This window comes from Struthio camelus, chromosome 3 (assembly GCF_040807025.1).
Source record: "Struthio camelus isolate bStrCam1 chromosome 3, bStrCam1.hap1, whole genome shotgun sequence".
In the NCBI taxonomy this organism is placed as follows: Eukaryota; Metazoa; Chordata; class Aves; order Struthioniformes; family Struthionidae; genus Struthio; species Struthio camelus.
In genome coordinates this window covers 76,665,317-76,690,073 of record NC_090944.1, presented here as the reverse complement: position 1 = coordinate 76,690,073, position 24,757 = coordinate 76,665,317, and the positions used below count along the sequence as shown (strand labels likewise).

General features: G+C 42.4%; 1 protein-coding gene across 6 annotated transcripts in view; it reads left to right on the top strand.

Moving 5' to 3' along the window:
- HIVEP2 (HIVEP zinc finger 2) overlaps window positions 1–24,757 on the top strand; it is a 149,190-nt gene that overhangs the window by 80,894 nt on the left and 43,539 nt on the right. For 5 of the 6 annotated variants that reach the window (XM_068938526.1, XM_068938520.1, XM_068938521.1 and 2 more), the window contains one exon: window positions 12,478–12,575. The exons of the other annotated variant lie outside the window; for it this stretch is intronic. The gene's annotated coding sequence lies outside the window, so the exon portion shown is untranslated. The remainder of the gene's footprint in view (window positions 1–12,477; window positions 12,576–24,757) is intronic. 6 annotated transcript variants of the gene reach the window in all.

The window sequence follows — 24,757 nt, the reverse complement described above, 5'->3', positions numbered from 1 at the left end:
TGATAATCTGTTCAAAATACATCTTAAATCAGATGAGCTTTTCATTGTCTTAGTGAATTTGGTTTTGTTTTTTAAAACTGTCTGCCTAATCCCAGGCACTTGGTTTGGTGTAATTATTCTTATGTACTTGTACACAGCACAGATGGGAACAGAGGGACTCAGACTGGCCTGCTCTTTTCTGTCTAGAGAGAAGGCTGTGCCTGCAGAAGGCAACGGCTCCAACTCCGCCGCATGCTTCCACTTTCTCTTGGCTCCAGGGAATGTTCACTCAGCGTGGGCTTCGCCTCTCTGCAGCGGTCAGGGCTGAGAGGGCGAACCAGCAGGGCCCATCCAGGTTTTCTCTTCCAAAATGTTGGTAGAGAAGCAGCTTGAGTTAGTCTTAGGCTTAGTGGTAGAGAGTTCTTTTTATTGTGGAAATACTGTAACTTTTCCTATATAGGACACATATGGTGAGACATTTTATCTCTGCATTTTTGCAAAAGCAAATGAGAATCTAAGATGCTAGTTAGTGGCACAGGGCATTAGTGGAGTCTTTAAATAGGACAATTCACTCCATTCAAAGGACAAACATGGCTGTACTACAGGTTTTTGCTGTCATAGCTATCTTGGCTAAAGATGTAAAGAGCTTTGACCCCTGACTTGATCCCTGACTGACACGGAAGCTCTTACTGTGGATACACTTCTTGTGACAAGCCTCTTTGTTTACTGAGGTAATTGTTTTCACTTACTGGATGAGGGAAGAAGGACCCCAGGAAAAAGCTATGCCAGCAAATAATGTGATTTTCTTGGTATAAGTGATGCCTGTGCAAGGAACACGCTGTCAGTACAGTTTGCTAGGACAGCTGCACCAGCAAAGCCATTCTATTCTAGATACGCTCTTGTCTTCTGTTCCAGTTTGTCATGCATGATTTATATCTCTGTCACCTCTTCAGATCCCTAGGCACCTCCCAATGTAAAAAGAAATTAAAACCCAATACCGATATGAGTCTGCCCTGTATTGGAGTGTTGACCTTTAACATATTTTTTCGTATTGCAAGTATTTTCATATTGCAAGTTTCCTGGCAAATAGGCTGTCCTACAAGAGCTAACGTTGCTCTACTGGTCTGTAGAGGTCCCACCTCAACCATGCTTCAGTCTTATTTTCTATCAACTCTCAAGCTGCCTGAAATGCATCCTGCTCTGTGATTTTGTGGCTGCATTCTTCCTGAGCAGATTGGCATGTCGCTCTGATGGCAGGTTCGCAGTTAGACTCCTTAGATCACTAAATCATCTTAGTTGGTTATTGAGCACATCAGATTTGAATTTAAAAAATCTACACGTCTCACTTCTAAAACTACAGCAGCCAAACGTGATGTAATTTTTGAGAGACATCTGAAGAATTGCTCTATATTTCACTCGTATAACTTTACCAGCATTACTTTTTGACCAGCTCACTGTTTGATCGGGTTTTAGCCTCATGTATTTCTCCGCAACTATTGAAGGTTTGTTTTTTTTTTTGAAGAGGCAGACAACTGTGTCTTTAAAGAAACAAAACAACTGTGTCAACAGATGGGAGAGAAAATGCTGTGTCTGAAATAGTGCTAGGAACAAACTGTTAAAAATAGGTAGTCTTGCCACAACTATTTCTTTGGCCAATGTGGAAATCCTTCTTTCCCTTACTAGCATGCTCTCAAAACCGTATTAAAACCATGCTAGAAAAACTGCCAAATCAGTCTATAAAATGTCGCTAGAATGGTAACTACTCTGTCTAATTGTAATAATCATACTAGTAAGGGAAAGAAAGTAATAGTAAGGCTAAGAAAGCTGTGTTGCCAAGGGAGAGCTCTTAACAATTCCTTTCACGGACCCTGGGCTAGTAGCAACTAAAATGCATCTGTTGCAGTTTTGGATATAGATTTTAATGGTGTGACCCCCATGTCCCAGCAGTACTAGTGAAGTCACTAGGACAGCTGTATAATGAGGAAGTGGAAGGTGTCCGAATCTTGCCCAATTTACTGAGAAGCGTCTTTTCACTCCTATGTACGGAGAGCGATAATCTTCCTGTCCCACAGGAGAGAGAGCCCATAGCACTTTTGCTAACATGCTTTCTTTAAAGGAAAACTCCTGTCCTCTCAAAAATAGGAAAGCCAGCTGAACTATGCTTAAGCATGGTTGTTACTAGCAGAATTACAGCTGCAGTTTAGACATTACATTTCTGCTTTCCATCTGTTGTCTCACTGATTTTTTCAGTCTGTCTCCTTGCTTTCAATTGTCTCTTCTGTGTCTCAGTTTATCCAATTTTCAGGGCCGGCCAGCCATTTCAGCATTATCGCTGCCCTAATGGCTGTAAGAAGAGCAGAGAAGCTCTTTGCTAAACGATTTTTTCCACAATGCCTCTGCCCTTTTGTTTGTTTGGTTTTTGTTTGTGCTTGGTGCTCTATGTTGTGTCATCTTGAAAGAGAGAAGATGTTTGCATAATGTGTATTTTGCTGTAATTGTTTAATTTCTGCAAACATTTATACCATACAGCTCCCTGAGCCTTTGGGGCAGGGACAGATTGTAATCTCACACAGAAAATGAATCGGCTCTTTGACCCTGCTCCGGATCTCTCTGGTGGCCTGAAGGAGCTAGAGAGCAGGTAAAGCTTGGCTCTCAGGTTTCTCCTCGCCATGGCCTCCTCCAGGCTGCTCTCCCAAGCCGATGTGCTTGGGATCAAGCAGCCTTGGGCAGCTGAGCAGAATTTAGGGCAGCCCTTAGGCATCTGTAATTTATTCCTGATCTCTGAGATTGACCTACGCAAAGGTAGATAAGGCCCCTTCATCTGGGGAGAAGGGCAGATGTAGGCAAATGGTAGAGCCTACTGATGAGGGTGAATTCCCAGTGAACTGTTACAGCCCTGCTGTTTGCAATAGACTTTTTTCTTTCCCATTTGTCTGCAGTCTAGGAATGCCGTTGGGGAGCCATGCTTGCCTGGGAGCTGTCTGCATGAGATTAATGTTTCTTTGCAAGACTAAAGGAAATTTAAAGGAAAAGGAAAAATTTCAGAAGATTTTGGAGACTAATCAGTTACTTCAGCGCACCAAAGAAAGAGCCACGTTACTTACCAAAATAGCGCGTTCATTCTTCCTACTCTTTTGTCATTCCCATGGGAAGGAAATGGGACTGTAGAAGCTGAAACACCCATGATTTTTCCTTGTTCTTCCAGTGGATAGGAAAGCTCTCAGTTCACTCTATGAAAAGACTCAGAGAGGTTCATCAGCAATTCCTGGATGCAAGGAGTTTTCTCATGGTAGCTTCTTGGCTCATCTGTTCTGTTTTACCTCCTTCTGCCTCAGTGGTTTCCTGCAATCCAGGGGTAGTACATATAGATATCCAGGTCCAGTCCAAGGATATGTCCCAGGGTCTTTTTTTTTGTTTTTACTTAGCCAGTCTATGGATGAGTGAAAAAGATTAGTGCTTTACATGCCTAAGTGACAGGTTGATTAACAGCTGAATTCTACGTTCCTCTGGTGTGATGAGCTCTAAAGGCAGTCAGTGCAGCAGCCTGAGTCAGGGACAAACCCATACTCAGAAAAATGCTTGCTACCTGTTCACCTTTGACTTGAGCATATGCTTTGCTTTGCTGAATTTGCTTTATTGATTAGAGATGGAATTAAGCATATGCTTAAATGGCTTGCTCGGCTGCCAATGAGGCTGCACAATTTGTCTGCCCTAGAGCACATTTTCCTGGAGTTTTCCTGTTCAATTCAGTGAGAGCAGAATCAGGCCATAGCGACAGAGAGGGGATGCAGTTATAATTGGCAGATTACGCCAGTTATAACTTACTCCTTTTGTATTGTACCATGAGGTGCTGCTTTCTCATTATTGCCAGATTTAAATTATGCTCATGAATTGTGATCTAGTCAATATTGTTTCATGGGAAAAGCATAGGGATACATTTTTGCCTTAGTTATAGAAACATATAAATGGGATCCCACAAGCCTCTCCAATAGCTGTAGCCAGGCTAACTGCTATTGTACTTCCTTATTTTTCAGACTGTTTCATTCTTGTGTTGGACACCAAAATCATTAGCAAACATTCACTGGTAGCATTTAATAGCATATATTTAGAATGTGAAATAAAGAAGCCAGACATTTGTGATGCACCACAAATCTATTAGTAATTTGTTTAGCTCCACTCCCCCACACATACAAGAGAATAAAATAAAAGTGATATTAAAAACATTCTACATATTTGCGGCCATTTTTGTTTTTCCTTTAACATACCAGCTCATTTTCTTTTTCTGAGAGTCAGTGGTGGTTACAGAAGGTGAAAAATTGCTAACAAAATTAAAGAGAAGTTCAACTTAGCTCTGGAGCCAAAAGTGTGATTCAGGAGCTGAAAATATCTCTGCGCTTCATGCATCAAACTCAAACACTGTGCTTTGGCAACGCCCCCTGGATTAGAAATGGAGTTTGAGGTCATTCCTCCTCCAGCCTGCCATGTATGGATAGGGCCTACGCTCATGACAAATTACTGACTTACTGAGCACACACCAAGAGCACCGTGACATCAGTGCAGAGGGATCATGGACCATGCCTCACTAGGAAGGACCAAAGTCTCCACTGCCTTCTTTCTCATGTGTTTCTTTAGACCTGAAGGAAGTGCGTGAACATAGCGGGACTGAGGACACTTTAAGCATTCCCTATCTAGATGTGAAAATAACAAGGAAAGGAGAAGTAGTGCACTCATCTCCTTGTAAAGAAGTCACACAGTGTCCAGCAAAAGTGCTAACAAAGTTTGTGGTCAGAGGTGTATTAATGGCCCGTTCAGACTTTTAAGCCAAATGTATGGCTGCCAGTGATGGTGCTTCATTGTGGCTGCAGACTTGAAAAGACATTGGTGTATCCAGTGCTGTGCAAACAATCTTTGCAAACAGAAACATAGTGTCAGGAACCAATCTCAGTTTATCTGATGTAAATCCAGAGTACCTGGAATGAAATCTGTGCTTTGACTTAGTACCAGTCTCCCCAAGGTCTTAATTTTATTTTCTAGAGAATTATGGTTTTGGAGGTGACAACAACTGAAACACTGTAAACAGTCCTTAAGCCCTTAGAATTCACATATTTTCCCTGCTGACAATTTTATGGTGTTCTCAGGCCTCACACCTTCCTGCTGGTGTTCTGCACACCTGACTATTGCCAGCTTCTCAGGGGCAAGGTGGCTCTCCTCCACTGCTGCTGCCCTTGCTCTGCTGTGGGTTTGAACTTGCGTAGGAGGCCTGCAGGGACGATCTTCCCAAAGAAATTATTTTGACAATTCAAGTGGTGGTCACGAGCTTATAGGACGCTTGTTGTCTTGCAGCCTGCCTGCTTGGTGGCTGCAAATGGCTCTGCCTCAGTTTCTTTGCAGTGTGCGTGGCTGTTATTTTTTCACCTTTGCGCGGGTGTTGTGGCGGGGTAGCCGTTCAAAGGAGGGAGCCAACGCAAAGGCACTTGATGTAGGAGGTTCCTCATGGCAATTAGAGTGGGTTTTACTGAAGCCTGTTTGGATCATTTAGAGCATGAACTTTACCTGGAATCCTATCTTGGGCTCTGCTGATACCTTGATGTTTTAGCTTTCTCTGCCCACTCTCAGATGATCGCCAGATGTACTAGCATCTTTGCGCCAGCTGCCTGCATAAACAGCCCTGTTTTCTTGGCAACAGCAGACTAGACAAATGGGTTGAGCAACATGTGTATATGGACACGGTGTCAACTGTCAGCCTGACCATTGTCTAAAAGCATCGAGCCTGGTTAGTGAGGGCATTGATCTCAGCTGGCAGTGTCTAAACTGCTATTTGCAGTGAGGTTATGGGCCTATACTTAGGGGGATGTGCTCTTGCTAATTTAGCTCTTGGCTGAAGTGAAAAAAAGTAACCCAAAATCATAGTTCTAGTGGTAGCAGCAAAATAGGATCCTACACATAGTGGGTTCTGGGGATAAATAAAAGAATGCATAGAGGATCACATACATTATATAATGCTGCCAAAGAAAAAAATCAGTTGTTTTATTTTAGTGAAGTGAATCACCTATGTTTAAATTAAACAAACAAAGTTCATAGGGGATATTCCAAAAGTCATTTGGCACAATATACCTTTTAGGTAAATTTTTGGCCTGATTGATTGCTAACTTCCTGCAGAGCCTGAGAGCCAATAGAAACAGTTACGCTAACATATACAGGTATTTGTATGTATAGCTATTTTTATTTATATAATATGTATACACACATGTGTATATACACATACATGTGTATGCATGCATACATATATCTAAGGATATACACATGCACAATTATGTATTCATACATATATAAATTTCAACAAAATGAAAAAAAAACTTACAAAGATTCTTGGTGTTCTTTGCGTCCGGATCTGCAATATTGTGCTAGTGTGCAGGAACCCAGGTATCAAAATGACAAAAAGCTGTGAATAAATAAAGTTTAAATGGGCTATTACACTCCTATTGAGAAAAATGTGGAAAAGGAAGAAGCATAAATACTGAAAATGAAATTAGGCTTCAAATTTCTTTCTGTTTTAGTAATGAAGATGAAAAGGTTTACAGCATAAAAAGAGACATTTATTTCAAAAAATAAATTCTATTTCTTCAGCTTTGGAGGTAGTTCAAGGTTTGACCTGTTAATTTCAGCCGCCTGCTTGTTGCTTAAACATATTTTTGCGGTATCAAGAGCTGCCCGAATGACCTGGAATTAGGAGGGCAAAGGTAAAGACACTGTAAGTATTTCAGTTCATCTATTCACAGATGAATTGTGCAAACATACTAAGTAAGAACACAAGTATAGTAATGGGAATAAACGTCTTTCACTTCGTCTAAATTCAATTACATATGCTATGATTGTATTTGATCAAGGCGTGGACGTCATTTCTCAGATGACTGTGTTCTGCCATTGATCATATGAAGTCAATTTAAAGTATGACATTGCTTTTACCTTCCTCTAGTAGGAAGACATATTTGCCTCTACTCTTAGCTGTTGTAGCTATCAAATTGTGTGTCTAATAAATTGTGCCTTGTTTAGAGAGTGATAACTGTAAAATATTGCCCATTCAGAGAAAAAGTACTGAGATTGAGATTGATGCCTGAAGCTTAATGCATCATAGCTGCAATCAAGCAAATTTCAGATTTCTTACTTCTCCCATTACAGATTATAATTCACAGAATTCTCTTGACTTTCCGCATTTGAAAAGGAGAAAGACTGCAAAGAGGGCATTAGAAAATCCACACAGGCTGGGTTCATGGTCCCAACATAACACAGTAGAGAATTGTTTCACATATGTGAAGGGTGGTTTGAACGCATGGAAAAAAAGTGAGAAATCTGCATCCCGCAGCGATACTTTGCGTTACCCAGCCATGAATTTGAGCCCTCAGGTGGTAAGCTACAGAAGTGAGCAAATTTTTATGCATGTGTTGCATTGATTTTCTTTGATACATTATCCTATGCAACCCTGGAATCTCCTTGCAATTTAGATGGCATCTGTCTTTCCTATAGACCTGGTTAGACTGAGCCTCTGGGTAATTTCCCAAAGCATGTTAAGGTACAGTCTGTGCTGAAAGAGTATCGGTTGCAAGACAGGAGTAACACAGGCAAGTTTTTATTTGCCCTTTGTACTCTTGAGGCAATTTCACCCATTCACTGTGCTGTTTCAAAACCTTAAAATAATTAGCAGCAAAATAAATATTTGCCAGTTGTTTTCCTCAAACTTTAGTTTCTCATTAAAACACATACGAAATTTCCAGTATAATTTACCTTGGAAGTCCACAGGAATCTCACTCTTACCCCCTTACTAAGTGACCTTACAGTAACAATGTAGGAGATATATAAGAGGTAATATAAAACAAGGTCCTTGCTCATGTTGATCCATGAAAGGAATTAATCTTTACAGTCAGATGATACCAATGCCATTGGTGCATTTTTATTTTACCGCGAGAGGTGATTATAAAATAATCACTGAGATTTCCAAGGGAGAATCCAGCAGTCTTTCAAACATAGATGGTAATAGTCATTATCACAGTACTTCTGCCTGTGTGTTTCCAGGTCCGGTGTAAAAGGCTGAGTTTATGAGACACAAAGTTAAAAATGAAAAAAGCTTTCCAAACAATAAGCTGTGCTGTGCTTCTCATACTCTCATTTCACTTCTGATGTGCTTGTTTACTCTTAGGCTCCATGGCTGGCAAACAACTGCAGTAGATTAAAAAAGTCTTGAGCAGATATGACCAAATATTAGAAAACTATCAGCGATGGTCATTGCATTGCTATGTCTATGTCTGGAGAAAGGAAGACTCTCCCTTGGTTGAGGAGGATCAGGTTAGAGATCTTCTGTCCAAACTTGACATCCATAAATCCATGGGCCCCGATGGGATGCATCCACGAGTGTCGAGGGAGCTGGCGGATGTTATCGCTAGGCCACTCTCCATCATCTTTGAAAGGTCCTGGAGATCAGGAGAGGTGCCTGAGGACTGGAAGAAAGCCAGTGTCACCCCAGTCTTCAAAAAGGGCAAGGAGGAGGAGGAGCCAGGAAACTACAGACCAGTCAGCCTCACCTCCATCCCTGGAAAGGTGATGGAACAACTCATCCTGGATGTCCTCTCTGAGCATGTGGAGGACGAGAAGGTGATCAGGAGTAGTCAGCATGGATTCACCAGGGGGAAATCATGCTTGACCAATCTGATAGCCTTCTCTGATGGACTGACTGGCTGGGTAGATGAGGGGAGAGCAGTGGATGTTGTCTACCTTGATTTCAGCAAGGCTTTGGACACTGTCTCCCATAGCATCCTCATGGGCAAGCTCAGGAAGTGCAGGCTGGAGGAGCAGACGGTGAGGTGGATTGAGGACTGGCTGAGTGGCAGAGCTCAGAGGGTTGTGGTCAGCAGCACAGAGTCTAGTTGGAGGCCTGTGGCTAGTGGTGTCCCCCAGGGGTCACTACTGGGTCCACTATTGTTTAACTAACTTAGTCATCAATGAAGGGGCAGAGTGCCTCCTCAGCAAGTTTGCTGATGATACAAAACTGGGGGGAGTGGCTGATACCCCAGAGGGCTGTGCTGCCCTTCAGAGGCACCTGGACAGGCTGGAGGGATGGGCAGAGAGGAAAATTCAGCAAAGGCAAAGGCAGGGTCGTGCACCTGGGGAGGAATAACCCCATGCACCAGGGCAGGCTGGGGGCTGACCTGCTGGAAAGCAGCTCTGCAGAGAAGGACCTGGGAGTGCTGGTGGACGACCAGTTGACCACGAGCCAGCAACGTGTCCTTGTGGCCAAGAAGGCCAGTGGTCTCCTGGGGTGCATGAGGCAGAGTGCTGCCAGCAGGTGGAGGGAGGTGATCCTGCCCCTCTCCTCAGCCCTGGTGAAGCCCCCCCTGGAGTACTGTGTCCAGCTTTGGAATTCCCAGTACAAGAGAGATATGGAGTGCCTGGAGCAAGTCCAGCGAAGGGCTACAAAGATGATGAAGGGACTGGAGCATCTCTCCTGTGAGGAAAGGCTGAGGAAGCTGGGCCTGTTCAGCCTGGAGAAGAGAAGACTGAGGGGGGATCTGATCAATGTGTGTAAGTATCTGAAGGGAAGGTATCAAGAGGATGGGGCCAGACTCTTCTCCATGGTGCCCAGTGACAGGACAAGAGGCAACGGGCATAAACTGAACCACAGACCCCTGTCTGAACATGAGGAAAAACTTCTTTCCTGTGAGGGTGACAGAGCACTGGAACAGGTTGCCCAGAGAGGTAGTGGAATCTCCTTCGCTGGAGATATTCAAAACCCGTCTGGATGTGATCCTGGGCAATATGCTCTATGCATGAGCAGGGAGGTTGGACTGGATGATCTCCAGAGGTCCCTTCCAACCTAAACCATTCTGTGATTCTGTGATTCTGTGATTCTTTGCTGGGCAATTGTTAAAGGAACCCTTGTTTACTCTTGCTGCCAAAGAACTAATGAATGCACAAATTTTTACTAATGCAGGGATAAAAACAAAAATTCCTGTTTTTAGTATCACAGCAATGCCTCTGGGAGTTTTAATTGGGCAGTAAAATTCCATTTGATGACACATGCATTATCTGGGATTGTTAAGGACTGTAGATTGGCTGTTTCCTCAGACCGTGGGCTTTTTGCTAGCTCCAGTGCTGCTGTAAGATAGTAAGTTAGTAAGGAATTATAGTAGTACTGTGTAAATCTTACTGTCCTTAATCAGATCTTGCTTTGGATAATATTTTGCCTAATTTAGAAATATAGATTAAACTTCTTAAGGTAAAGACCCAGAAACTGATGCAAGCCTCGCTGAAATCAGGAGGAATCTTTCACACTCAGATCAGACCCTAAAGTATCCTTTGAGAAACTCTGCTGAAGACAGTCACAGTGTGGGGGAAGACACTGGCTCCCCATCAGTTCAGAGGTAAAAATGAAATTAATGAAAACAGAATGTAGAGTTTGTCAGGGATTTTACTCTTTTTGAAGCTGGAGGAGCAGTACGGTTATTTTTTTTCAGAAATGACATCTTTCATTAACTAGGCTTTGTTCCCCTTTAACAAAAGTCCCCTTTGCTCCTGCCAGGGTGCTCTAGAGAGGATTTAGTGTAAATGAGAGCAAAGCCCCTTGTCTTTGGGTTGGGGATTAGATAAACAGATTTACAACACACGTTAATTGAAAACAACTTTGTGCAAGCGTAGCCATCGTCACTAAAGCCAGCTAGGCCTGTTCTCAAAGAGTGAAGGATCAGGGTTAGGTGCTTGGGGGCCGGAAGGTGTCTGTCCTACACTGGGGAAGGCCTGTTACATCTCAGAGCACCTGTAGGTTTTACTGAAGGATTACATGAGTACGTGACTCATGTGTAAGGACTCATGGCATTATTGCTGTGCTTTACTTTTTGACTAGAACTTTTCTCAAGCTAGTTGTAAAAATAGAGTGAGATACTGGCCCTGCTAAAAACAGAGTTTTGCCCTTGACTCCAACCTTGCTGAAGTTTCACCTATAGATTAAAACCTCCTAGGGCCCTGTCTATTCAAAGATTCAAAAGTGGCTGCTGGCTGCACATCCAGATTCATTTCCTAGAAAGTTGTATATTGATGTGATAAAGTGTCAGGGTCCGGAGCCAGAACATAGGTTATTTTATACACTTAAAGGCCTGCATAGACCACAGTTGACATTGCCAGTTAGTAAAATATTATCGACTGTGGTTTGTTTTGGTTGCTGATAGCAAACTTTACAGAAAAAAAAGGCATAAACATGTGCCTTTTATTACTAACTGGTTCCAGGCCTGTTTTACCTTTTGGGTTTTGGTGCTCTGTTTCTGTTGGGTCACATCTGCGTTCTGCTAAGAGTGGTAATCCTGTCCTTCAGCCACCCCGTTAGGGGCACTTTGCACTGCGTATGATGCAGCACAGACAACCGTTAGGCTCATTGGAAACGGTGGGAGATTTGTCATTGGGTTCTCTGGGAGGGCAGTTAGGCTGTATGAACAAATCTGTACAACCAGCATGCAAAGTTGGAGATTTAATTCAATCTGAGTCCTCTCATGGACTCCTCTCCCTCAGCATCTTTAGCTCTCTGGCCGCCGTTTTCTCTTGTTCTGGTGACCCGAGTGCCCAGCGTGACCACCCAGCTGTGCCGGGCACGGCAGGGCAAGGAGTGGGAGCAACGGCAGCGCGGCTGTCGCGTGATGCCCACGCTCGTTGCCAGTCCCCATCATGTAACCTGGGGGTGGGATCTCATATACTGGGGTTCGAGGACACAAGCAAGCCATATTGCAGATCCTGGGCAAAATGCAAGCCGTGATTGTCTGTGGAGCGCTCCTGCTGTCTGTCTTCCACACCGATCTTCAACAAAATCAGAAAAGCCAGGCCCATCTGAGCGTGTGGTCACTACAAGATTGTTGAAGATGGGTTTTCTCTGTATTAACGAGGCAGGCGTTTTAGTCAGCTCTATTATGTGCAAATTAGATATGACTCCAGTTCTTGGCACATTGCCTGCGTGCCCTGATTAAGGGTAACCTCATTGCATCCAGCGCTCCCCCCCGCAGGAGTAAATAGGGCAGGCTGTAGCTCTGCCTTTGGCATTAGCTCACGCGGGGTCTGCTGGCGCTCTGGGCTGGGGGCAGGAGCCAGCCTGCCTCTCGGAGTTACAGAGGCCATGGAGCACAGCCAGAGTAGAAACTGACTTGGTCACTGTAGGCGGCAAACTGGAAAAGACGTCACTGTATGTACCTTTTAGTCTTATATGTCTGTTGTCTTCACCTCGGCATACTTTTATTTTACATGACTGTTCAGCCCACTGCAAGTTTTAAATTCAAGGAGAGATACTGACTGCTTGTGCCACTTTACTTCTTTGAGAGAAAAATAGCAAGAAAGATTGTGACTGAATCGCTGAATTTCTTGCGTGTATTTATGTAGCCAGTGCAATAATGTCAGTTAAGTTACAAAGCAAAAGCAGGCTGACTTGACCACAGTTCTTAAATTTATCTTTCATATTTGTGTTTCAAATAGGTGGAAGAGAGTGTGAACAGCCACATTCACTGGAGTAGTGAACCAAATTGCCTTGACTGGAACCATTATTCACTTGCACCTTTGACATCAGCAGCCAGGTAGGGGAAGAAAAGAAAGTGTTTTGAATGAACTGAGGTAGCAGGCCTGGGTGAATTTTGTTTCATTCTCAGAAGGCTTCAAGTGGAACTCACTCACATTTATATACTAACTAATTGTAAATACTAGCTACTTTTGTTGCAAGTGAACTCATCTCTTGCTGAAGTAGGTTCTTCTCTTTTTGGACAGGTTATGCTTTTGTGGATTTGGAAGTGCTGTCTTTGCTTGGCACACATATTTGGATGGCCTCTTTCCTGTCCCTGTATGATTCTTGCATGAAGCATGCAGGGAGCATGCTTTTTGCAACAAATAAGTAGACAAATGTGCTTATAAGAAACAGAAAAAAAAGTGGTGGGTGAGGTTTTGTTATCTGGAAACAGTTTTGTTCAATTTGTCTTGCCATGTCAAATGTACTGCTGATGGTATTTGTTGAAGATCAAGGTGTATTTTTTCCTGTGGCTCTTGAATACTTGGGAACATATGAACTGCAGTTCCAAAAGTAATGACGCTGTAGTATAGTGTCTCGGTACCTAAGCTAGTTTAAAATTAGTGAACACCCAGTAGCAGTTTAGCTCTGCTAACTGGCATCTGAGGGCCACTTTATCTTGTCAAGAAGAGGTCTGTTTGCATCTTCTCATTGCAGCTCTGTATTTATTTGGAATGGTAGTCACAGGTTGGACAGGCTTCACGTTGAGTTTGTCTGAAAAACTGCCTGCATGCAGTACAGACAGAGTCACTTTTGTTGCTCTAAGAGACCTGAGATGCTGAGAAGCTGCAATTCTGTAATCTTCTCAATACTGGCATCCTTCATGTCCAGAGGATTATGTCAGCCCTCAGAATTTCGTTAAATTGTCTTAAAATAGTGAAAAGTTGAGAAAATATTGGATCCTTCCCACTGGCCTGCTGTGTTTGAGTATCTCAATATTTATCTGCAACCATCAGGGCTAAGCACATAAGGAAGAAACCAGAGACTCATATGTAATAGCATGACCCTAGGGGAAGATGTTCAAAGAAGAGGTACAACATATTTGGAGATAAACTGGCAGATTTTTCAAAATTGTGGGACTGGATAAATTGCATAAATGGGGGATTGGACCTATGTTTCATCCTATATATGAGTTGAAGGAAGGAATGGAAAGAGTTAAATTAAGATGGGCTGTCGCTTGAACCTTTGCTCAAACCTGGAACCGATCCCAAATATTTGGCAGTCCAGGGTTGTGCTATATGGGATAGCTCTTCTTATAGATCCCTCTCCATACCCATGCAGTCACGGTTCTCTCTGTCTGCATTGCACTGTTTCTTCTCTGCAGTCTCTTAGAGCTAAAAGAGATCTTTCTGTGCCACCTGGGATCAGAACTGGGTGAGAGGGGTGCAAATTGATGGTTGTCAGCAGGGATGTTACCAAGGAACTTGTTGGCAAAAAACAACGCATCATCTCCGCCAGAAGTCCTGCTGAATTTATGTTGAAAGTTCAGCAGGAAAACAAACTGTCCTCATGCACCCCTGAGCTATGTTCCCACTTTGGGAAGCATTAACAGCTTGTGAAATTTATAAGCGGGAGTAATGGAAAACTTCTGAAGTACAAAAACCTCGCCATGTCCTGAGTCACGAGGCAGGATTTAAGTGGAAAACTGAGAACTTTGGTACGCAAGAGCATGGCAGCCATCCTCTGAAATGGGGTTTTAGCATAAATTTTTCAGGTTTCATTAGTGTGTAACCTAATGATACTTCTGTGAATTGGGCCCATATTGCTGTATTGCTCTCTTATATGCGGAGAACTCTCCCTGATAATGTGTCAGCCTAGTAATGGCATGCTTTACTTTTTTGCTTGGAACAATTGAATTTCAGAATAGATGCTCTCAATTAACGCAGTTCAGAGCAATGTTATTGGAGCTGTGATACTATGGTACTGCTACCTTGTGTGCTGAGGATATTAAAGCAAGCGCTTAATACTGGTAAGGCAGCAAAAATGCTGTGTGAGCTAAAAAAAGCCTCCCATTAACAAACTGAACCCTATATTGCCTGCTTTACAGGTGAAAGCTTGCAGTGTGATTCCAGTGCTAGATGTGGGGCAATAGGAAGTCAAGTTTTCCCTGAAGACAGGAGCATACAATGCTGCCAAACCAGCAGCCCCAGATGCCCTGCAGGGGATGAGTCTTGCAGCAGAGAGAGGTTGCACAAGTTGCGGTGCGGAGGCCTAGCTGCTTTATTTTGGCTGAGAACCCTTTGAAGATACTGGTCCTGATTCTCTACTGCCTGAAACCTTTTGCTATTTATACCTGGGTAAAGTGAATGCCGAGCGAGTCTAAAATGCCACTACCATAGCTCTGAAGGAGCTGGTATCCCCTTTGCCCAAATATAAATGACTGTGCAAAGGGTGAAGCAAGTTCAAGGTCTCTCTTTTTGTTAGGCGATTGCTGCTAGATGCTGCTGCTCCTCATTGCTGCTGGTGTGAACACAAGAAGGCTGTGCTCCAGTGTCTTCGCGGTGGTTTGAGCTCAAAATGTGCAGACCTAGGGAGAAGCAAGAGCACTCATTTCTCGTCCCGTTATTAGTCAGAGAGAGACAAGCACGTTTCTTCTTCCATCTCTCCAGAAGGTGGCTGAGCAGGGTAGCAGGACAACAAATGTCTTTGCTAGTTTTCTGACAGTCTAGGGTAGGAGGAATAATAGTCTTTGAAAACATGAGGAGGAGGCAGAAATGGGCACCGTGTCTCTGGACAGGGAGAGATCTCCTGACATAAAACCGCGCTGTCACTGGCACGGCTGAATCGCTCATCACAGTTGAGGCAAGTTGTTGGTCCCAACGGGGAGGCTGGGCACCCGGGCGAGCAGTGTGCGCTGCTCCACGCGGGAGCGTGTGCGTGGAGGGGAGGCGAGGGCAGCCGGCCCTGACGCTTCCTGTGCTGCACCTGCTCTAGGGCGGAAGCAGGGAGCCGTGCTCGCCGGGACGCCCGATGCCGCCGCGCGCGTCACACGAGCTAAGGGCACTGAAAGAGAGCTGAAGGGAAAGGTTTGTGCCTTTCACATATTTCATGTATAACACATTGCTTCCTAGCGGTGGTAAGAAGCCATACCATTGCGCTGCTTGCAACAGTGTGCGTTTCACGTGCAATTTTTCTTTATGGTCTTGTTCTGTTTATTTCAGAGACTGAAAAAAAGTCGAGACTTGTTTAATGAATCTAGCAGCTTCAATTTTATGTATACACAATATGCGTTTCATGCTTTCACCGTGCAGCCACATGCAGCTCTACGATAGCTGGCAGTGCATTAATATGCCAAATACTCGATGGATGCTGTCCTTGAAATCCTCTGGCACTGTGAGCTAGTGCTTTCAAACTACAACAGAGACAGATAAGGACATTGTGAGGGAGAAATTCAGCGTTGCATATTTTAAAATCTAATCCTTAAAAAAAATGCATACTTTTGGCAGTATTTCATATATTGTAAGTAGAATTCATATATATTCATACATATTTGAATTAGAATGTAGCATACTGCAATTTCTGCTATCTAAGCAAATATCTTGGTTTAGTAATTTAAAAGCAGATCTTTTTTTTTGCCGCCAACACTGTGCCAATTAAGTAGTGAATTGGCCTGTGTTAGAAGTGAAGAGGCAGATTCTGATACTTTTATACCTATGGAAGACAATGACAATGTTCACGACTTCACCTAGCCCAGGGTGAGGTCATCAGCGTCGGGCTCCTTGTGAAGAGAGCTGCTTGTGCATCACGGGCCGCAACGCGTAGTGCTGTGGAAGGGACTGATTTAAAAAACAAGAAAGGCAGATCATTCTGAGTTACAGGCAGTGTGAAGGATTCTTCCTCTATAGTTCCTAGATAAATCTGTCAATTTATGTAGCTATGTCATTTCTGCAAATAACCTACCTTTTATTTGATTAGTGATAGGTGGTGATAAAGCTATTAACATGTAACCACGCCGGATAGAATTTTTTTTGCGTAACTTCTAGTACATGTCTGTACCTATTAGCATATATATTAACTCCCTGTGTAAAGATCCTAAAGTTATGCATTCAAGGCTCACAGCTTCGAGGCAGACATAGAGTGAGCAGTTGCAATTTTAAATCTACCAGAGACATATATGTAGAATTGTTGTAACATGTCACAATGTAGTAATGTTAAATTAAATATTTCAACTATAAGAAAGAAACTATAGTATTATGTAGCTCTTTAAAAGTAATCCTGTGAACCTTGGTTTTTGTTGCAGTGTTCTTATCAGAAATTTGAAGAACTTACATCTTTGAAAAATTACATAATATCCATTGCACTTTGCAAATCTGGGTTGTAGGATTCTCTTGCTCACTGGCGCTTTACTAAAAAGTTTTGAGATTGCAAAGTTTTAGCCAGTTGAGAATCTCAGATCCATGTTAGCAGTTATCTCCAGATGGCTGCACTGTTTTGTACCAAGCCTTCCAGCATCTCAGTGGTTGCATGTTTGGAATTATGAAGTATACTATTCCACTTGTTTTTGCCAGAAAATATGCAACACATTGTTTGGTAAGTTTTGACACATGGTATGGCTCAAAAAAGAGGTGAGAGAGAAAGTGTATGGAGAGAAAAGGGGAAAAGAAAAGAGGAAAAGAGAAGACTAAGAACATGCAGCAAGAAGAGTTTATGTCTATGTAATGAATTCTGTCTGACTGGCAAATATAATTTGACTTCAAGTTGTGAATTTCATTGAATTTGATCCAAGAAAGACACAGCTGAGCAATCTGCAGGAAGCAATCTTTTCCTAGAAGTATGCAGTTCCAAACTGTACAAGTTCTTCCACTGATCATAAAATGTCTGCGCACCACTAAATCTGTGTAATCGGATATTATCGAAGAAAAAGTAGTGTATTGGGATATTCAGCTAAAGAATAACAACATCATTGAACGTAGAGGTTTGAAAGAAGTAAAACTATATAATTTAAAGTTGGCCAATGAAGCCCTAGTGATAAGGACAGTTAATCATTTCTGGTGCAGCTGTTTCCTGACATTTCTGCAAAATGTTGTGGAAAAATTAATGAAGGTTCGTTCAGTAATGGTTTCAAGCTTGGCTAGTGGAAAATATGACAGTATTTCCATCGTCAATTAAGAACAAGCAAGGCTTTTTTTTCTGTAGGGGAAGTGGTATGCAGTTTGTACTGCACAGGAAATTGTAGACATGAGAGCAGCTGTGAGATAGTAACAGGTATGCAAAGAGTACAGAGACGAGCCTCGGCCCTTTTATCACACGTGTTTTAGTAGAGGAGAGCTATCTCTACTACATACTGGAGAAGACAACTTGGTCTTATTACATGGGGTGACGCTACCTAGCATGTGGGGCATTCCTCTGAGTATCTACTGCTGAAGATAAATTCCCTTCATGTCACTTAATAAAGAAGGATGTATCAGTAAGATTTTCATTGTGATTGTATCTTATTACTATGATGTCCCAAAAGAATAACTCCTTTTAGGGAAGACATAGGATTTTTTGAACTGATCTCTGAAATTCACGTTGCTTGTAATTAGATTTTAGCGTGTATGATATTTACAGCTGGGCAGCATGCCTTGTTGAGCATGTGCGGTTGCTGCACTCCGTAAATGTGGAGCAGCAGGAAACCTGACGTAACCGGCATACCGATGGAGGCCTTTGCCACGGGAGGAGGTGAGGAACGTCTGTCTCAGCCTCGCATGCAGTATGGGCATGTGCTATATACGTGCATGACCTCCACATCATGCGTATGTGCAGACCGCTGCAAATCGCTAAGAAGGCATGCGGTTCAGAAATCTGAGCGAGGCCAGAGGGTGCATTCGCATCACAAACCGGCATAGCTCAGGGTCACTGCAGCAGCTGAACGGTGGCCTGGGTGCGCTCCTTCCCACATCGTGGCTGGCAGCGGCTGGTGGCTGGCCAGCTGCACAGGGGCTGCTCCATGACACCCTGTGGTCCCGCTCCTGCCACAGCCCAGCTGTGCTTGGGCTCCTCCTGCTCTGCCCCGCTGGCGGGATGCTGCCTCTGTCCTGCTAGTGCGTAACCTGCATGGGAAAGACGGCAGCTGGGAAAGAGGCAAGTTAGACTATTGGGAGTAAATCAGGAAAATCAGTCCCAGATTGTCAGTAGGATTCGCTTTTTTGCTCACTGGAATCTGTATTTTATTTTGTGTTAAAAGTGCACTGTTAGCAGGGCTGGTACAAAATTACTGTAAATCACTGTAAATGTTTAGGTGAGTGACTTGGGTGCTCAGTACTGCTTTCTGGACTAGGAGGGGTTGCGCAACTCTGCCTACTCTAATAGGTTTTTCCTTCCACTGACTTTCCAAGATACTTTGAGCCCTGCCATAAGTATGATTTCTAGCCTGTTTGCACAGTGTGATGATTCATGCTAAAGTGGTTGATAGAAAGAAAATACATTATAATGAATGGTTTATGCTTTTCTGATATTGGTCTGTAAAGGAGACACTTACTCAGTGTTCCTACTGCAAATTCAGAAGACCCTTAGGAAGCTCATTAAAAATGTTTATCTTACTCCGTAATGTTAGCTCTGGAGTTCGTAGTTCTCACTGACTGATTAAGCCAGCATAAAACAATTAATAACAATGGAGTTGCACCTATCATTTATGTCTATTCACATGATCACATAAAAGTCAGGCCTGTGCTCTCTACCTGTCATGCAGCCTACTGTGAGCAGCCTCATTTAAGACTCTTCCAAGCCTGTAACTCCTAATGCAGGTAAAAAATTTGCTGAAGTCCATGACAGCTTTACCAGTATCAGAGCATGAGGGACAGCTTATTTATAAGAGCTTGTAATTAATCATGATTTGGAACATTAACAGATTAATCCTTCAAGCACTGCTGCACATTCTCATCTGTAACCACACGAGTACTGTCACTGCAGTCAATATACCGTTGTTCCCCCAGCTTGCGTGTTTCACAATACACGTGTGAGTAAGTGAAAGATTAGCACTCTGGTCCTTGCAGTTTATCTGATGAGGGAATTCTGAGGGCACTAAGTCAGTTATGAACTGCTTTTAAACTTCTCAGCATGAGGGCTATGCCTAAAGCTGCTTAGGAATGTCCCATAAAAGCAATTTATCAATTGAAAGCAGAATTTCCACAAGAACAAATTTTCCACTGGAAAATTTCAATAGTGCTTATTTTTATTTATTTCTTTTTTTCCCATGGAAATCCCCAAATGAAAGACTACTTTTAGGTCACTTTAATCCTGAAGAAGCTGCACTGAGCTAAAATGTTTTCAGCTGTCACTAAGCTGCATCTGCCTGTTATTCCCTCGTGTCTCGTGGCAAATGGCAGTACCAAAACTTGGTGCTTGAAAGGTTCCTATGACTGGCCTACATGTTTCGTTCGGTATTGTAGTCTCCCTGGGGGAAAATGTCTTATCCTAAATTACCAGCAGAATGTGGTTGAAGTGAAACACTCTAAAATACAAGCCACCACCACTTGGAAAATAGAGGAGCATATGCTGTCTGTGAGCACGTAGCTGCTATTCCAACTCAGTTTTCCAAATTTTTGTATATTTTTTACTGGTTATGTAAAAACTCTACAATGCTTGTAAAACTCTTTGATTACTCTTTGGAGATTAGTGTGGAATGAGAAGTAAGTGCATTTAAGTGATAGTAAATTTGGCTAAGGTCACGTGATCAAAGTGCTTGGAGGACTCCTTAACTGTGCCTACAGAGTATAGCTAGAATAATAGCTGGGACATTAGTGGAGACAACTCAATACCTAGTGCTGAGCATATGGGAAGGGAGATGAATGCTGCTGACATTAGGGTGTTCATTGAATCACAAAACATCACATGGTGACCTTGTATGGATGAATATTAAGAAAACCAGGTAGGCATATATCACAAATACTACTTTTACTCTTTAAAGTAATAGTTTGGATAGTTCACCAGTGCCTTATGGCACTATTTCTCTAGACTTTCATTAACTTTGTTCTGGCTGTCTCTCACTGGTTTTACATCCTGTTCTCGTTTAGACATGCAACCGATTCTACTTAAAGTACAAAACCTTTCACTATATTGTGTTCTGACCATCTGGGAGATTTGATGATCATAGTTGGTGGCATGCACACAGCACCGTTCCCTACTGCCCCCAAGGGAAGCCTATGCCCGGAAGGAGATGGGGGGGGACCAGAGAACATGCTGCATGAGCGCCGTTGCACTGTGGGAAGCTTTCTACACGAGGCCGAAGGCTGGTGCAGAGTTCCTCACCTCATGCGCACAGGAAGTAGCTTGGCAGATGTCTGACTTTCCTTCAGGCAGTCTCTTTGTGCTTCTCAGAAAGTCACTGGAGTTGTGGTTAAATGCTACAGCCTAACCTTTCACTTGCTCAGAAACCAAACAGGAGCTAAATGGTTTTAAAACATTAGTTCCATTTTAACTATCTCTGCTGTGGGACGAAGGGTTGTTGATTCAAAACCATGTTATATCTTCCAAATGAATGACTTGTAATGAAAATCATAGGCTACCCTTGCATACAATAGAGTGAGGTGCCAGTATGTCTAATGAAATAGGTAAGTGCAAAAGTCCTTGTTTATTTCTTTTTGCTCCTTTCACATGATTCTTTCCATTTCCCTTTCTCGCTGCCTCTGTCACTACTTTGTTTCTGCCATCATAATTGTAATTGGATATCCTGATTCAGATTTCTGAACGTTGAGTGCTGGAACCTTCTCCCTTCTGGGAGGAAGGGAATAACAACCTTCAGTTGCCTTTAAAATCAAAACTGCTTTCTGAGAGAGAGCCTTAGCCAAGAGAAGGGCTCAGTTCTCACCAGAGGGTGCTGTATAGCTCTCCCAGTCCCTCGCTGTTTGGTTTCTCGAGCTGTTTAGCTGCCTGAATGGTAGTGAAGATAAAGACAAAAGATCTTAATTGAAAGAGGAAGGGCACTGAGATTCCAGCTTGTTTTTCTAGTGATTATCATATCTTTTTGTCTGTCCCTTTGGAAGTAATTCTGCATAGCTTAGTTCAGATTCTGCTGATACTTGCATGCAAGGTATGGTTTTACCCACTAGAAATAAATCAATGTCTTCCAGTCCTCAATCTGTGCACATTTTCAGTAGAGAACTTTCTACTTCTCTCATGCAATAATTTGAATGAGATTTTTCAGTACTGGAAAAAAAGAGCATATAGTTTGTGTGGTCTAAATAGGAAATGTATTTCCATAGGTGCAGTGAGGTGTGCTTAGATGAAAATACCAAGGCATAGTTATTTTGTTCTGTTTTAAATACGCACATTTATTACTGTACAGTAATTCATTGAGTTCTTTATGTTTGAATTTTTTAGGAGCCTCTATAAGGTTCAATAGCACTGTAGGAAGTGTAATAGATAAATGTTTGTCCTGAATTATCCTGTATAATTCTGTTGTAGCCAAATGGGGAAAAACAGGAGATCTGATAGGCCAGTCTCATTTAACTACCACTAAAACCATTATTTACTTGCATAAATACTTAGTACATTTCTCTACAGGGTATCTCAGCATGATCTAGACTCTTTGAAAACCCTACCTACGGGACTGAAGGTTATTTTTCACAATAGGTTCAGTGATGGAAATAGGTTGGTAGCGTGAAGCAGGAGAGCAGAACTTAAGAAAACCCCAGAGAGGAGGTAAGTTTATTTGGGGAGAATATGCTCATCAGGCACATTTACATCTTTGGGGATGAACTGCCCTGATGCCCATTAAGCCTTGTCTACTGTTGTTTTTAAAATACAGTCCTCAGAAACAGGTGATGTGGTTTTCACTCTGTCCTTAGAAGGAAGGACCAAATCTGAAGTCCAGGAGTCTCTCCAGAAGAGATCAATTAGTGGTGGGACTAAAGAAGCTTCAGAAAGGTTTTCAGGACTCTAATGCATTGGGCAGGGTGAAAGCAAACAATTGTCTATGCGAAGTTTTATTGACTAGAGCCTGTATTTTTTTTCACCAAAGGTGTAGGAATTGTAAAGAGTCAATAGGTGGATGGAGAAAATGAGGAAAATTTGGAGTACTTATTTAATTGAATGGCTAATTAAGGGATACAGTTTTTGCAAGTAAGAGCTAACTCTGTAGTAGTGTATTGATGTCCTTTAAAAACAGTACTTAGGTGTGGAAAAACAGATGCTCTCTCTCAAAAATGAGGTATCGTACTCTGTTGAAAATATATATAAAGATAACTTTATGCTTTCTTATCTGCACTCTATGGTGCTCTCTTCCTATTGTGTGGTGGCACATGAGGCAGAAAACAGATTAGAAAGAAAAATATATTGCACAGTAATTTTTTTCTTTCCTGTTGAAAAGGAGCCCATTTAAAATTTTGTTTAGAATAGTATTAAGGAGCAAATGTAGCTCTTCTTAACTTCTATCAGTATTGATTTGTAGATAAAAAAGGCCTTCTTTTATCTCAAGTTCTTTCCCATAAAAGCATATGAAAGAAACTAATGGATCTCACATACGGATGGGTCATTTATCCTGTATTTAAATACATCAAAAATTGTCCTTAGGGGATACCAGTATAACTCATCTGCATTCAAGGGAAAGCCAAATACACTTTCTATGCTAACAGCTGAGATTTAGTTGTAAGTGAAAAACAGAACACAGTCTCAAAAATAACGTCATGTTCCAGCACCCATTTCCACCTGTCCTTTGCAGAAAAAAATTAAAGCTTGTCTTCCTTTCAGTTTATACTGAAAGATAGTTTCCTTCCATTACAATTGAAACTGGCATTGGAATTTAAAGACTAAGTGAAGGAGTAATCATAAAAATTATTTAGACATTTTATTAAAAAAAGAAAATTCATATAATTCACATAGGTACCAATCAGTTGTGTTTCACAGTTGCGCTGCAAGAGCTGCAAATGGCCTCAGTAGTTCTATATTTCAGGCATGCAACATTTGTTCTGTTTAGTGTGTCCTATAATTATCTAGCACCGAAATACTTAGGGGAAGTATAAAAATTAATTCTTAATTTTTAAAAAGGCAGCTTAAAGGGGAAGGAATGCTGATGCGGAAGTATTAAATAAATGCCATCTTGCAAGAGTTTTACCCAATGTAGGGAAGAGTCATACACTTCATGTCCTTGTTATAAGACTCTTGGAGAAAATACTCCCACTCAGATAGAAATTCACTGTAAACAACTCTCTTGCTGTTATACTTGATGTACTTTTGAAGACGCGGTAGCTCTTAGAAGGAGCTGAGTGCCTTGTGCAATACTGTGACCTTACGTTGCATAGACACTTCCAGTTTTGGAATGCGAAATGTCTGAAACTGGGAGTGGGCGGACGAGGGGTGGAGCTAGCCAGGAGCCTGGGTGGCTGTGTTTCTGAGAAACTGTCGCCTGCTTTTGAGCGCTGCTGCTTTGCTAAAGTCCTGACTATTGCTACGTTGACCAGCTTAAAAAAAATCGAGCTTCAAACTGCCACGGCGCTATAGGGTAGTATTTTGGAAGCTGAAGTTTTTGAGCTTAGTGCAAAACAAGGCTGAATTCTGTCAGACCTGAAACCACAGCCTCCCAAAATGCGTCAGAGGCTCTTGATGCTGCAGGAGGTCAGCTTCCCTCCCCCCACACCTGTGAGTCAGGACAACTCTATTAAAGGAAGCTTTTATTGGAAGCTCTCAATAGGTAGACAACGTGCAGATGTTGAGGACACAGTGGAAAAGAGTTTGGATCCTGTGCCTGCATATATGGTCACCAACAGGGAGAAGAATATTTTTCTGGAAAACAGAGGGATACTGAGGAAAGAGTAGTTTTTAAGCAAGAGGTAGGTTCATCTGATTTCACCTTCTCTCCAGTTAAAACTAGGATAAAGAGTTCACTCAAGCTGGCAATGTATCCATTTCTCAGGGAGGACAAAGGCTAAATCTCTTCTGGGCTAGATGTCGTCAGTCCTTGTCCACAGTTCCTTCTGTATCTACTTCTGCTGCAAATCACAGAAGAATAGTCTTAGACTAGCGCAGTTCACTGTAGGGAGAGAAAGAAGAAGAAAGCCAAGGATGAAACAGAAAGTATTGGGATGGTGGGAAATTCAACTGTGTGACCTTGATTTTCAGGCAATATGGACACTGTCTGAGATGGACACTTTCTGTAGTGTAGCCACGTGCTTCCTATTTCATTTGCTATAAATCCAAACCTGCTCATGCGTGGATCAACACTAGCGGGACTTAAAATATCCCTGAACAATGCTGTCCCATTTATATTCATGCTCCTATAAG